The sequence below is a fragment of the Leptodactylus fuscus genome, chromosome 6, assembly GCF_031893055.1.
Source record: "Leptodactylus fuscus isolate aLepFus1 chromosome 6, aLepFus1.hap2, whole genome shotgun sequence".
Lineage (NCBI taxonomy): Eukaryota > Metazoa > Chordata > Amphibia > Anura > Leptodactylidae > Leptodactylus > Leptodactylus fuscus.
Window position 1 is genome coordinate 19,136,095 of NC_134270.1, and position 16,036 is coordinate 19,152,130.

At 44.3% G+C, this 16,036-nt stretch overlaps 1 pseudogene; it reads left to right on the forward strand.

The window, feature by feature from the left end:
- The window catches only part of LOC142210381 (uncharacterized), a 66,226-nt pseudogene extending 50,617 nt beyond the window's left edge, over window positions 1–15,609 (forward strand).
- Window positions 15,610–16,036: the final 427 nt, after the last annotated feature.

Below are 16,036 nucleotides of genomic sequence, written 5' to 3' on the forward strand. Positions count from 1 at the left end.
GTATATGTGTGTACTCTCCCCTATATACAGTATACAGCTGCACAGGTGGACGTATGTGTGTGTATATATGTGTACTCTCCCCTATATACAGTATACAGCTGCACAGGTAGAGGTATGTGTGTATATATATGTGTCCTCTCCCCTATATACAGTATACAGCTGCACAGGTGGAGGTATGTGTGTATATATGTGTACTCTCCCCTATATACAGTATACAGCTGCACAGGTGGAGGTATGTGTGCATATATATGTGTCCTCTCCCCTATATGCAGTATACAGCTGCACAGGTGGAGGTATGTGTGTATATATGTGTGTACTCTCCTCTATATACAGTATACAGCTGCACAGGTAGAGGTATGTGTGTATATATGTGTACTCTCCCCTATATACAGTATACAGCTGCACAGGTGGAGGTATGTGTGTATATATGTGTGTACTCTCCCCTATATACAGTATACAGCTGCACAGGTGGAGGTATGTGTGCATATATATGTGTCCTCTCCCCTATATGCAGTATACAGCTGCACAGGTGGAGGTATGTGTGTATATATGTGTGTACTCTCCTCTATATACAGTATACAGCTGCACAGGTAGAGGTATGTGTGTATATATGTGTACTCTCCCCTATATACAGTATACAGCTGCACAGGTGGAGGTATGTGTGTCTATATATGTGTACTCTCCCCTATATACAGTATACAGCTGCACAGGTGGACCATCCCAGGAGAACCGTGCAGGAGGCTGAACTGTCACGATGACCTTATAGGCACCAGAACTCCCAGGAGAGGTGCACAGGGTAATAGGGAGAGTCAGTTAGATGTGACACCAGTTGGAGTACTGAGACACCCGCTGGTCCCTGGGCTGGAGATGGTGATGTGGGTGCCAGTTCCCCCTCCAACAAGGAGCTTTTGCCCAGGGCTTAGCTGCGAGGAAGGCAATGTCCAGGCCAGGATCAGTAGAAGTGCTCACTGCTTTATTGTAACAGGCATCTGCTGGTCACTTGTCCTGTAGCAGTGAGCTGTGGCACAGGGGCTTGTAGCTGGCTGACACCTTCCCATGTATTAGCAGAGAGTCTAAGATGTCTGCAGGTCCAGATTCTGGTTTATTGCAGGGGTTCAGTTACCTTGTAGAGGTAGGTGCAGGCTGCCAGGGTTATAGCTCTGCTTAGCCTGATGTAATCCTGTCCTCTTACTGATAGTGATGGGGGGCGCTATCACAGCTTCTCTGCCCTGCTGCTGCTGTGGCAATCCTCACAGCACACAGTGTCTGACACACAAGATGGCCACTGCCACACTTCTCCTTCCCCGGCTGCTTACAGAATACTACTTCCTGTCCCTGCTATGACTATTTCCTGTTCCAGCTACAGATCCGCCCACTATAGTGTGTGTGTTTCTATGGAGACCACAGCTCACTAGGACAAGTGAAACCAGAGAACAATAGCTGAACAACATTACACAAATGAATACAGAATAAACATGGCAACACATACAAACTATCATAACATGTAACAGGCACTTCTATGGCCAAAAAACCATTAGTAACTCCTGTGAGGGGGATACACCTCTCCCTTCTTGAATGTAGCACCTCCTCGGGCTACCAATAACACAGAAAACCGTCAATGGCTTAAATATCCCATAGTCCAAAGTAAATGGAATAAACGTTAAATGGGTTAGAACCAAATTAGAAAAATAGAGGTAGAACTTTGGGCAGTCCAAGCATGGTGTCGCCACTATGGCACCAGGTATATGGCTTATTTGATGAACTGAAGATAAACAAAGTTTCCAAGGCAGATGATCAGCTGAAATGCACAGTCTACTATGGCTGATCTTGGCAAGTTCCTTTAAGGGCTGTAGCGAACTGAGGGTTTACCCTTGTTTACCCTTTGGGATCTCCTTTGAGAAATTGTTTCAGGCTCTGAGGCCTCCTCTCTGTCAGGGAGTACCTGAGTATCCGGAGTCTCTGACACAAAGTCCTCTAAGGAAATGGAGTCACTTGTTTCCCTTGACACAGAAGGAGTCTCTCTTTGCAACGGTGTAACCGTAGGTCTCACAAAGAAGAATAAGTTAGGGGAAGCCAGAGCAAGTCCTAATTCTTTACCATGTTGGCCAGAAATGGGTATACAGGGTAATGTCCATCTTGGTTGTGACAGAGCGTGTGGAGTAGCCGGTAACCAACGAGTCACTCTAGGACTTGTATAAGAGGAGGGACAGACTTTGAGATCATCTCGAGACACTAACTGCGATGGACCTTCTCCATCCTCTGGAACAATTTTACACATTTTAGGGTTATCATGTGGTGCCTCTTGGACAACATAGGCTTTGTCTTCCCAACGATCCTCTAACTTATGATGCCTAACATGTCGCCTTTTTAGGACCTTATCTCCAGGTTGCAAGGGTTGAGCATTTGCTCCTTTGTCATACTGGAGAGCCTGTTTGTGTCTAGCCTGGTCCAGAGATTTACACACAAGTTCCTGAAGATCTCTATAAACCCTTAGTCTTTCTCATACCCAAGTGTCATTTGGTAAAGGTGGGGACCTAACCTCTGTAATCACTCCCATTTGGTGATCAGCGGGGAGCTGTCCTAACTGTCCTCTAAGGAGGTATGCAGGAGTGTACCCTGTGGAATCCTGTCTGGTGTTATTCTAGATCTCAGTGATCTCTGGCAATAGCTCTGGCCACTCAGATCGTTTTTCACGGGCAACTGTTCTCAGCATGTTGATAATGATTTGATTGGCTTTTTCACAAAGCCCATTACCCTGGGGATGGTAGGCTGTAGTGCGGATCTTTTGACACCCATAGAGGTTGCAGAACTCTTGAAAAAGCTCTGACTCAAATGCAGGACCCTGATCAGTAAGGATCTTTTCAGGATAACCGTAGGGTCGCCCAAAATGTCTTTGGAATTCCCGAGCTGCTGTTTTACCAGTGAGATCTTTTACTGGGACTACAACCATGAATTTTGAAAAATGATCAATCATTGTTAGTGCATAAGTGTAACCTGACCGACTTGGTGTCAACTTGACGTGGTCAAATGCTACCAACTCTAGTGGTCTGACTGTGACAATGCCCTGTAGAGGGGCCGGTTGGTTAGATCCTCTCCGCAAAGCACATTGTGCACAATCCCGGCACCACTGTTCAATTTGAGGGCGCATTCCCACCCAGTAGAAACGATCCTTAATGGTTCGTTCTGTCTTTTGGGCATTGAAATGTCCTGACTGATTATGATACGCATCCAAGATCAAAGGAGCGTCTTGTCTTGGTATCACAATCTGAAACACTCGCTCATGGGTACGAGGATTTACATAACGGCGGACCAGTTTTCCCTGCAGATAGGTTAAACGACCGCGCTTTCGCCAGGGACTTTGAAGTTCAGGGCTTGCATTATCTGGACCTATTGAATTAGAATCTTTTAAAAGGTCTTTTAATCTTTGCAATGTTGGATCTTGTTTTTGGACTTGTTCCCAATCCATATGATGGAGGGGCTCAACGTGCACGGTCTGAAGATTACAATATTTGGTCCGGACATTTTGGTTAACACGTTGAGTGACTTTGTCATAGAAGTCAGGGAGTTCAATTTCTTCCCATATGTCAGGGTCATCTAGGTCATTAGTTGACTCTTGGGGTAACCGAGACAAAATGTCAGCATTAACATTCTCTCTCCCTACACGGAATTTTAAGGTAAACTGATAATTGGCAAGACGTGAAGCCCAACGCTGCTCAATTGCTCCCAATTTGGCAGTGCTAAGATGGGTCAGAGGATTATTATCTGTGTATGCAACAAAAGGAGTGGCGGTGAGATAATGATGGAATTTTTCGGTAACCGCCCAAACCAAGGCCAGAAACTCCAACTTAAAGTAGCTATAGTTAGAGTCATTACATTCAGTCACCCAAAGTGAACGACTGGCAAATGCAATGGGTCTAATCAAACCTTCTTGTTTCTGGGAAAGGATAGCACCAAGTCCAGTTTTACTTGTGTTTGTTTGCAGAATGAACAGTTTACTGTAATCAGGGTAAGCAAGGACATTTGGACCGACTAAGGCCGCTTTTAATTCATCAAATGCTTTTTGCATTTCAGGGGTCCATTGAATAGTTGGACTCTTACCAGATTGGGTGGTAGGCTGACCTACCAGTACAGCCTGTAAGGGTGCAGCAATCCGGGCAAAGTTTTTTACAAATCGGCGGTAATAACCGGCGAACCCAAGGAATCTACGGATGTCTTTTACCGTTTCAGGAGTTGGCCAGTCGCGTTTCCATTCAGTGTACTGAGGATCTGGCGACACCCCATCAGCGCTCACAATGTGTCCCAGGTATTGGATTTCAGATTTTAGGAGATGGCATTTGGAAGGCTTGAGTTTCAGACCATAGCAATCCAAAGACTGAAAACACTCTCGCAACGTGATCCAAATGCTCTGCATATGTCCTGGAGTAAACAATTATATCATCCAGATATAACAGGACAGACTCAAAGTTTAGATGACCTAAACAGAACTCCATGAGCCGTTGGAATGTGGCAGGCGCATTGCACAACCCAAATGGCATCCGGTCAAATTCAAACAGACCCATTGGTGTTGTGAAGGCAGTTTTTTCAGCATTAGCTGGGGACATAAGGACCTGCCAGTATCCACTGGTAAGGTCCAGGACAGAGAAGTAGGCTGCAGACTGAAGAGCTGCAAGGGACTCCTCTATCCGGGGCAGTGGATACGCATCCTTGTGGGTGATATCATTCAATTTGCGGTAATCCACGCAAAGGCGAATAGTACCGTCCTTCTTTTTGACGACTACTAAGGGCTTCGGCTGTCCCTTATGACACCGGAATCCTTCATGTTTTGGAGTAAGCCTTTTACTTGTTGGTATTGTGCTGGGGGAATGGGCCTATGTCTTTCCTTGATGGGAGGATGATCACCAGTTTGAATTGTGTGTTCCACTGCAGTGACATGCCCAAAGTCCATAGGGGACTTGCTGAAAATGTGTTCAAATTCGTGAACTACCCGCAATACCCCTTCCAGCTGAGATGAAGGCATCTCAGGGGTTCCAAGGTGAATCTCTTGCCACCATTCTTTTTGCTCCCCAGTGGGGTTATCTGTAGGTTGTGAATTGGTGGTCTGAGCTTCACAATGGACTCTCTGGAGGCAATCGGCATCCTGAACTCTGGATAATTTGGCAACCACTGTATACCGAGGTAGTGTAACTTCAGAATCCCCAAAGTTCAACAATTGTACAGGGACTCGTCCATGGGTCACCTTAGCCAAACTACGGGCAGCAATAACTGTATGATCATAGGCATTGACTCGATGAGCACGGAGTAATCCTTGCCTTTGACAACAAACCTGGCCCGGCACCAGACCATCATCACATGACCAGGTGGTAGGATGAAGGGTCTAGCGTCAGTCACCCTAGCTTTTCCGATCTCACTTTGGGAAAGTTGGACCTGTTGTTGTTGGACCAAAACCTTAATGGCCTTATGGTAGATGTGTCTCTCTTTTGGAGCAGCTATTTGAAGAGTGTCAGACAAGGCAGCAATGGTGTTCTTCAAAACAATTAACTAGGACATTGGTCCCAATAATGATGGAGGGAGTGTCTCTGTCTTTGGCAACATCCACAATGACAATCCCTTGATCCCTCAGTTCGGTTTTGCCAATCTTAAGGGTGGCTAGGAATTATCCCACCTGTTTAAGTTCTTGTGCATTGCTGGCAATTAGAGTCACATGCTCATGAGGATTGCATGGTTGTAGCTGATCTCGAGACCAATATTTTTTAAACTGGGCAAGGGGCATGGTGGTCATCTGTGATCCCGTATCCAAGAGAGCAGTCAGTGGGATGTTGTTCATATTGATGGAAAGGATAGGACGGTCTCCAATGAAACGTCGGCCCCATTCAGGTGCTAGTGGACCATGGTGGTGGTTGTCTCCTGGGGGTAGGTCCTCTGCCCCAGGACGGCCTAGTTTAAAAGCTAGCATTCTCGTTCAACATGTCTAGGTAGATGACAACTTCGGCAGATGGGCCTTCCGGATGAATCAAACTGGTCCGTGACCCTGCAACCGGGTCGGAATAACGGTCTGCGTGAATACTGATGTGGCGAAGGTTCCTGCCAGTGCCGGGATGATGGAGACCTCGGTGGTGTCGGCTGAAGGTCATCCACTTTTTTGCAAAGCTTAATTAGATTCTTTGAAAGTTCAGCGATTTGTCCTTGGAGTTCAATGTTGGAGTTAGAAGGTTGGATCTGTGCGCACTGAGCAATGGGTTGTTGGATTAGACAGGGCAGAGGTGCTGTAGAAGCTGAGGGCACATTATGCTGCTCCTCTGGCATTGTGTCCACTTTAAGGATTTGGATGGCTGTCTCTTTAAATAGGTTGAAGGGTCGGTCAGGGTCTTGAGAGTTAAGCATACGTAGTTGCATTTTAACTGCATCAGGTGTAGCACCCTCGATGAATTGCTCCCTCAGTGTGCGATCATAATTGTGAAGCTCATGAGGATCTAGTTGCGCAACCTGGCGGAGAGCTTCATCCAAGCTCAGAGCATAGTCTCTAAAACTTTCACCGGCGTTCTGCTTGCGGCTAAAGAACCGAGCTTTTAGTTCTGAGTCTTAGTTTCAAATATGGTGCACAGTTTATCAAATATTTGCTTAACAGTTCGTTTCTCCTTAACATCCCAGGACTTAACTTCATGGAGGGCTGCTCCTCCCATCTGACCCATTAACATAGCAACCTTCTGCTCAGCAGTGAGGGGATAAACTTTGAAAGTTGCTTGCATCTTTTCTTTAAAGTCCTTTAGGGTATTTGGCTCGCCTACATAGAGTGGCAGCCATGGCACGCCTGGGTAATAAGGCATTGTGATTGGCATTACTGCAGCTGTGGGGGCTGAAACACTACACTTCCTCATTTCTGGATCCTTGGTGTTTAAAACTGACAAAATCCCTTTTTTCTTTGCTCCTAAAGAAGCTGCCTGTGCTGTAGATTCAGGAATAGCGTGCGATGCAGGGCCAAGATGGCGACATTGCACAATGTCGCAGTCACAGATCCTTTTTCCTGCCAGCAGCTCAAGTGCCTCCCTTCTTTTTCAATGGCACAGCAATCCTGTTTGTGACGCCAACTGCGTTCAACCCAGGAGAACCGTGCAGGAAGCTGGACTGTCACGATGACCTTATAGGCACCAGAACTCCCAGGAGAGGTGCACAGGGTAATAGGCAGAGTCAGTTAGATGTGACGCCAGTTGGAGTAATGAGACACCCGCTGGTCCCTGGGCTGGAGATGGTGATGTGGGTGCCAGTGCTCTACTCCAACAAAGAGCATTTGCCCAGGGCTTAGCTGCGAGGAAGGCAATGTCCAGGCCAGGATCAGTAGAAGTGCTCACTGCTTTATTGTAACAGGAATCTGCTGGTTACTTGTCCTGTAGCAGTGAGCTGTGGCACAGGGGCTTGTAGCTGGATGACACCTTCCCATGTATTAGCAGAGAGTCTAAGATGTCTGCAGGTCCAGATTCTGGTCTACTGCAGGGGTTCAGTTACCTTGTAGAGGTTGGTGCAGGCTGCCAGGGTTATAGCTCTGCTTAGCCTGATATAATCCTGTCCTCTTACTGATAGTGATGGGGGCGCTGTCACAGCTTCTCTGCCCTGCTGCTGCTGTGGCAATCCTCACAGCACAGTGTCTGACACACAAGATGGCCACTGCCACACTTCTCCTTCCCCGGCTGCTTACAGAATACTACTTCCTGTCCCTGCTATGACTATTTCCTGTTCCAGCTACAGATCCACCCACCATAGTGTGTGTTGGTATGGAGACCACAGCTCACTAGGACAAGTGAAACCAGAGAACAATAGCTGAACAACATTACACAAATGAATACAGAATAAACATGGCAACACATACAATCTATCATAACATGTAAGGCACTTCTATGGCCAAATAACCATTAGTAACTCCTGTGAGGGGGTTACATATGTGTGTATATATATGTGTCCTCTCCCCTATATACAGTATACAGCTGCACATGGACGTATCATTAACCCCTTCACTGCCATCTCTCTGACCTGGGGTCGCCTCTCAGTGGTTCCGGATGCTGCTGCAGGGAATAACCTCAGCCATCGGTAACGGTAATGTTGTGGTTACTACACACATCTGTGCAGGGACACGCAATAGTGCGGAGAACACGCGGATCTGTATCCTTGTGTCATCCGTCACTGACCTATACTATGGATGGGCCGGGTCACACAGACACAAAGACTTTGGCCGTGTGTATGGGCCCTTAACCCCTTCCCGCCAATGGCATTTTTTGATTTTCGTTTTTCGTTTTTGACTCCCCTCCTTCAAAACCCCATAACTTTTTTATTTCTCCGCTCCCAGAGCCATATGAGGTCTTAATTTTTGCGGGACAAATTTTTCTTCATGATGCCACCATTAATTATTCTATATAATGTACTGGGAAGCAGGAAAAAAATTCAGAATGGGGTGGATTTGAAGAAAAAATGCATTTCTGCGACTTTCTTACGGGCTTTGGTTTTACGGCGTTCACTGTGCAGCCAAAATGACATGTCCCCTATATTCTGTGTTTCGGTACGGTTCCAGGGATACCAAATTTATATGGTTTTATTTACATTTTGACCCCTAAAAAAAATTCCAAAACGGTGTTAAAAAATTTTTTTCTAAAAGTCGCCATATTCCGACGGCCGTAACTTTTTTATACGTCCGTGTATGGGGATGCATAGGGCGTCTTTTTTTGCGGGGCCGGGTGTACTTTTTAGTTCTACCATTTTCGGGAAATGTTATTGCTTTGATCACTTTTTATTCAAATTTTTATCAGAATCAAAACAGTGAAAAAACGGCGGTTTGGCACTTTCGACTATTTTTCCCGCTACGGCGTTTACCGAACAGGAAAAATATTTTTATAGATTTGTAGAGCGGGCGATTTCAGACGCGGGGATACCTAACATGTATATGTTTCACAGTTTTTAACTACTTTTATATTTGTTCTAGGGAAAGGGGGGTGATTTGAACTTTTAATTCTTTTTATATTTTTTTATATTTTTTTTAACTTTTTATTTTTTATTTTTTTTTTGCATTTATTAGACCCCCTAGGGGTGTTGAACCCCAGGGGGTCTGATCACTAATGCAATGCATTACAATGCTAATGCATTGCAATGCATTGCAAAAAGCATCCTTTCTTTTGCAGGCTGCATAGACCAGCCTGCAAAAGAAAGGATTTGCAGACAAGCCTTGGAGCCTGTACAAGGCTCCCGGCTGTCATGGCAATGGGACGTCAGCCCTGGAGCATGCTTCAGGAGCCGGCGATCCCGGCCAAAATGGCGGCGCCTTTGATCGCGGCGCCAGAGGGGTTAATGCCTCCGATTGGTCCGGGGACCGATCGGTCCGGGGACCGATCGGAGGCATTAGAGCCGGTTGTCTACTGCTTAAAGCAGTAGACACCCGGCGGCTATGGCGGCCGCCCGGCTCCCAGGCGGTCGCCATAGTTACAGACCCGACATGCGCCGTACTATTACGGTGCATGTCGGAAAGGGGTTAATACCTTACCTGGTGAGATGGATGAGCCGTTATTGATCGTGGATTTTGTCTGTTTGTCAAGATATTGAGCCTGTATGAAGTTAGTGGTATTGTCATTCACTTTACATCTCCTTGGGTTAGTAGAGGAGGGGACTATGGTGGTGACTGGTCTGCACCGCTTGTAGGGGATAATGTTGTGTTACATTCAGACTTGTTTATCTATTTATGTAAATTTAGCATTGTAGACTTCTTGCTTTATGTGTCAGTATACCTTTGTATCTACATAGTGGCAGCTTCTGTGATTTTCCTCTGCTTTCCATTCAGGTTCCAAACGTATAAGATCTTGTGGACATCATCTATATAAGATCATTATTCTAATTAGCCTATAAAGGATGGATAGAGACAGAGGGAAGATGGCCAAAAGTATACTAACCCTCACCCTGGAGATCCTGCACCAGCTTACTGGAGAGGTGAGAGATTCTGATGATGTCACATTACAGCATTCTTATCTATAGTAATAACAGATGATATGACTGGAGAGGTGAGGGACTCTGGGAATGGATGGAGTGATATTTATTAATGTGTCTCTCCATAAACAGGATTATACAGTAGTGAAGAAGACCTCTAGTGGGCGCTGTCGGGCTCCTGTATCTGAAGGATGGGGGAGAACCCTGAGCCCAATCCCGGGGCCTCCACCTCACTCCCTGATACATGAGGAGATCAATAGACAGAAGATCCTAGAACTCACCAACAAGATGATTGAGCTGCTGACTGGAGAGGTGACACTGCTGGGAATGCTGGGACATTATACAGGAGCGCTATGAAGGGATCTGCTGATGACTGTATCATTGTGTTGTCAGGTTCCTATAAGGTGTCAGGATGTCACTGTCTATTTCTCCATGGAGGAGTGGGAGTATTTAGAAGGACACAAAGATGTGTACAAGGAGGTGATGATGGAGGATCAGCAGCCCCTCACATCAGCAGGTAATAGACATGACTAAATACACACGGCCTCTCATTATCTGTATGGAAAGAATGAATTCAGTCCATGTATGTGTTTCCTCCAGTTCCATCCAGTAAGAGAACATCACCGGAGAGATGTCCCAGTCCTCTTCTACCACAGGACTGTAAGGAAGAAAATGTCCTCCAGGATGATCAGGTAGATGGAGATAAGGTGACATGAGATCTTCCTCTGCCCTGTAGAAGGGCTGTGAAGGTCTCATGGTCAGTCTGGTTTTATCCCACAGTATTAGATGTTTTCTACTTGTGTAATGAGAAAGGTGGAGATGGCAGGATAAAGCTGACCATAGACATGACATGTTGTCTGGAGCTTCTCACAGTTTTCTGGCTATGGAGGCTGCTGGTTGAACAGTGGAGCAACAGAGAGATGTCCCAGTCCTCTTCTACCACAGGATTGTAAGGAAGAAAATGTCCTCCAGGATGATCAGGTAGATGACAACATGGTGGATTTATCCAGGAGACCTGCAGCTATTTGGTCAGATAACTCCTGCTGTCACTTTTGGTGGTCATGATAATGAATGATCTTTTCTTCTCCTATAAAACATCCCATGTGACTTCTCCATCCATCTGGTGACTTTTACAATATTTGTTTCACAGCTTCTGTATCCGGGTGAAGATCTGAACAACATTAATGCTCTGGAGACATATGTGAGGGGTGATGAGGAGTGTAAGGAGGAGATTCCTACAGGTGACTGCCCAAGTGAGTAGTCACCACTAAAAGACAATATAAAAACAAAGCCCTATGTGTCCCCGAAAAAAGATGCAAAAATTAGTTGACTGAGACGTATGAGAAAAATGTTAAAACCATCAAAACCGCACATACAAAAAACCCTAAAATGTGTCTGGTCCTGGACCACAAATTGGCCCGGTACTGAAGTGGTTAAGTATAAACTATAAAGGTCTTGTCCTATTTTTCTCATGTCTCTAAGTAATCCAGCCGTGGCCCTGTTCACACGGGGCACGGGATGGTGTATTTTGGTCCTGATTTTGACACGGGAAGAATAGGACCAAAATGCGCCTGCCACATCTGTCGCAGTTTCTGGCAGTCGCGACTTCCCACTCAAATGAATGAGCCTAGTCCGGAGGCTGCTGCCACGAGGCGGACGCCGGGGCTGAATCAGCTGCAGAATCCACCTGAAGAAAGGGCAGCTCGCTTCTTTTTTGCGCTATCAGGGACAAACCGCTAGTGGTAAAAAGAACGCTGGCAGCCTGCATAGACCTCTATTGTGAGGGAGCAGATTTTAAGAGGATTCAGCGCCAAAATCCGCCCCCTCTTGCCCCGTGTGAACAATCCCTAACAGCTGCTCCAAAGCCATCATACATGACCATGCTGCCCCTCCCCTATGTCCTGTCTATGATAAGGAAAAATAAATCTTTGTACCGTATTAGCCAGTGGACATGAAATATAAAAATTGAGAGTCTTTAGTAGTTGATACCTTTTTAATGGCTAACAAAAATGATGACAGATTGCAAGCTTTCGAGACTACTCTTCCTCAGGCATGGTATGACACAATTTCTGAAGGCATGCATATTTATATACAAGAGGACACAGGAATAAAGGCGACAGGTGATGGAAAGCAGTACACACAAATAAATAGAGAAGTTAAAAAAACAAATTGAGTTCATAGGACGGCCCTCTGTGTCTTATGGTCCCCTTGATTAGTCTAGCTCTTGTAGAAGGATATAAATCCATGTGACAGATTTAACCCCCTCTGGAATGTGTCAAAAATGGTCATGAGTTTATATTCCCATATTCTCCTGTCTCTCTTAGATTTGAAATTCCCCCCTTAAAACCCAAATCTCCATGTCATTGATGATATTATGATATATTTTGATTGCCGAAGTGTTTTGGCACAGACTCAGTCTAAAGGATTAGGATATCGTCAATGAAGCGATAGTAGGCCAGAGGCCTGGTGGTGCAGGTGGATAGGAAGTCGCTCTCAAGCTTGGCCATGAAAAGATTACCGTACTGTGGCGCCATTTTGCTTACCTTTGCTGTACTGGTCTGCTGTAGATAGATGCAGTCACCAAAGGAGAAGTAATTATTGGTGAGGATGAATTTTGTGAGTTTCACCACAGCTTCAGCATTCATACCTCGCTTTTCCATGAAGACCGGGCAGGCATTTACACCATCCTGGTGTGGGATGTTGGAGTACAAGGATTCTACAGCCATGGTGGCCAGGATGGTTCCCTCTGGAAGGGGACCTATGGTTGATAGATTATTCAATAGATCTGTTGTATGCTGAAGGTAGTTGGCTGTATCTTTCACTAAGGGTTTAAGAATACCCTCCACCCATCTAGAAATTTGCTCAGTGAGGGTGCCCACACATGAAATAATCGGTCTCCCTGGATTCCAGGCTTATGCATTTTTGGAAGCAAATAAAAAGTCCCTGTCCATGGACTTGCTGGTATGAGGCCACTTAGGCTTTTGGCTCCATCAGATAGGCCGGAAATGATCTTTTTTAGTTCTCTGGAGTATTCCTCTAGGTTCTGAATCCAATTTGGGGTAATAGTGCGTATCAATCAGCTGTCTATGTCGTTCCTTTACTTAGTCTGATGTGTTCATCATGACTATTGCGCCACCTTTGTCCGCTGGTTTAATGATGATGTGTCTGTTATTTCTCAGGGATTTTGTATGGCCCTCCTCTCCTGGGCACTGATGTTAGACGGCCGTCTTTTGTCTGTGTCCAGGATAGTGGATTTGACCATGTGTCTGAAACTCTATGTAATTTCCAGATGGTTATTACGTCCAGTCGGAGGTGTCCAATCAGATGTCTCCTTTTTTTCCAAGATTAGACCATCTGCAGGAGTAGGTTGCGTTTCCTCTGTGTCATGAAAATATTCCCTCAGGCGCTGTCTCCTGAAGTATTTATCCATGTCACTACATACTTCTATTTTAACTAGGGCTTTAGAAGGACAAAATGCAAGTCCTTTAGAAAGCACCCCAAGTTCTGCTTTGGTTGGTTCATAAGCAGAAAGATTGATGACACAGTTGGATGTTTCCAAATCTGCCTGTGAGTAGTCAGGGAGTGTGTGAGATGGACACCACCTAATAGCACTCTGAGAGGCCCAACATCATCATCTGTTGGTCCTTCCTCTGAGGTCTGTTGATAGATTGTCATCTGTTTTGTCACTACTTAGTTCAGTTTTGTTGTATATTTTGTAATTTTTATGGAAATTATTATTTAGAAATGTTATTTTAAAAATAATTCAAATCCGGTTTTCTTCTTGGCAGATGACTGTACCAGGACCTCAGAGGAACATCTCATGTCTTCAGAATATAATGCAGATGATGGTGGTACCACACAAGATACAAATGAAGAACAAGCCATTATCCCAGATATACCCTCAGCCCTTCACAGCAAAGATCTGTCATCTGATCCTTCTATACAAATCCGATCTTCTGATCCATCACTGACTAAGGAGCAAAACAAGAGCCAGAGCAGTGATATACATCAAAGAAAACACACCAGAGAGAAAACATATTCATGCTCAGAGTGTGGGAAATGTTTTATAAGAAAATCATATTTTATCATGCATCAGAGAATTCACACAGGAGAGAAGCCATATCCATGTTCAGAATGTGGGAAATGTTTTAACCAGAGATCAGATCTTGTTAAACATGAGAGAATTCACACAGGAGAGAAGCCATATCCGTGTTCAGAATGTGGGAAATGTTTTAACCAGAGATCAGATCTTGTGAAACATAAGAGAATTCACACAGGAGTGAAGCCATATCCATGTTCAGAGTGTGGAAAATGTTTTATTGACAAATCAAGTCTTCATAAACATGAGAAAGTTCACACAGGGGAGAGGCCGTTTTCATGTTCAGAATGCTTGAAATGTTTTAGCCAAAAATCGCATCTTCTTAGACATCAGAAACTACACACAGGGGAGAAAAAACATTCATGCCCAGAATGTGGGAAATGTTTTACACAAAAATCATATATCCTTATACATCAGAGAACTCACACAGGGGAGAAGCCATATTCATGTTCTGAATGTGGGAAATGTTTTAGACATAAATTAGATTATGATGTTCATCAGAGAATTCACACAGGGGAGAAACCATTTTCATGTTCAGAATGTGGGAAATGTTTTACAAGCAAAGGAAAACTTGTTAAACATGAAAGAATTCACACAGGGGAGAAGCCATTTGTATGTTCGGAATGTGGAAAATATTTTACCCAAAAATCAGATCTTGTTATACATGAGAGAATTCACACAGGGGAGAAGCCATATTCATGTTCAGAATGTGGGAAATGTTTTATAAGCAAAGGAAAACTTGTTAGACATGAAAGAAATCACACAGGGGAGAAACCATTTGTATGTTCGGAATGTGGAAAATATTTCAACCAAAAATCCGATCTTGTTAGACATCTCAGAATTCACACAGGAGAGAAGCCATTTGTATGTTCAGAATGTGGGAAATGTTTTAGACGGAAATCAGATTTTGTTATACATTACCAAAATCACACAGGGGAAAGGCCGTTTTCTTGTTCAGAATGTGAGAAATATTTTGGAACCAAAACAAATCTTGTTAGACATCTCAGAACTCACACAGGTGAGAAACCATTTTCATGTTCAGAATGTGGGAAATGCTTTAACCAGAAATCAGATCTTGTTAAACATGAGAGAATTCACACTGCAGAGAAGCCATTTTCATGTTCAGAATGTGGGAAATGTTTTTCAAGTAAATCTCAACTTGTTACACATGAAAGAAGTCACACAGGGGAGAAGCCATTTGTATGTTCGGAATGTGGAAAGTATTGTGCCCAAAAATCAGATCTTGTTATACATCAGAGAATTCACGCGGGGGAGAAGCCATTTTCATGTTTAGAATGTGGCAAATGTTTTACAAGTAAAGGTCAACTTGTTAAACATGAAAGAACTCACACAGGAGAGAAGCCATATTCATGTTCAGAATGTGGGAAATATTTTAGAGACAAATCAAATCTTGTTAAACATCTCAGAATTCACACAGAGGAGAAGCCTCTCTCATTTTGAAAATGTGGGGAAAGGGCCATGTCCTAAGTTGTGACTTCATGTGCCAAGAAATTTTAAGCAGTGTAGAGTTAGACTAGACAGTCTTAACAATAAACCGGATTTATCAAACACTGTGGTTTAGGACTATTTATTGGTTAAATCTACCCCAGAGTTTATTCAATGGAGGTAATTTAAGACCTCCCCATGAATCGTTGATCAATAAGAAAACTTTTGGAACAATGTTGTGTGTATGTATGAGGCCAAAATAAAGCATTACATCATGAAACCAGTGGTGGTAGGATCATGGTTTGGGATTTTTTTTTTCTGTATCTGGGCCAAGACAACTCATTATCATTAACCCTTTTTTTTGCCAAGGACGTCAGCTCTACATGCTCCCAGGGTGGCACTTCAGTAGCGGAGGACATAGCTACTACATCCTCTCTACTAATGCCAATATCTCTAGACTGCATGAACATATCTTGATGAAACTCATCTTTAAAATGATACCAAGGTCTTCATGATAGGATTTTTACTTTTGGG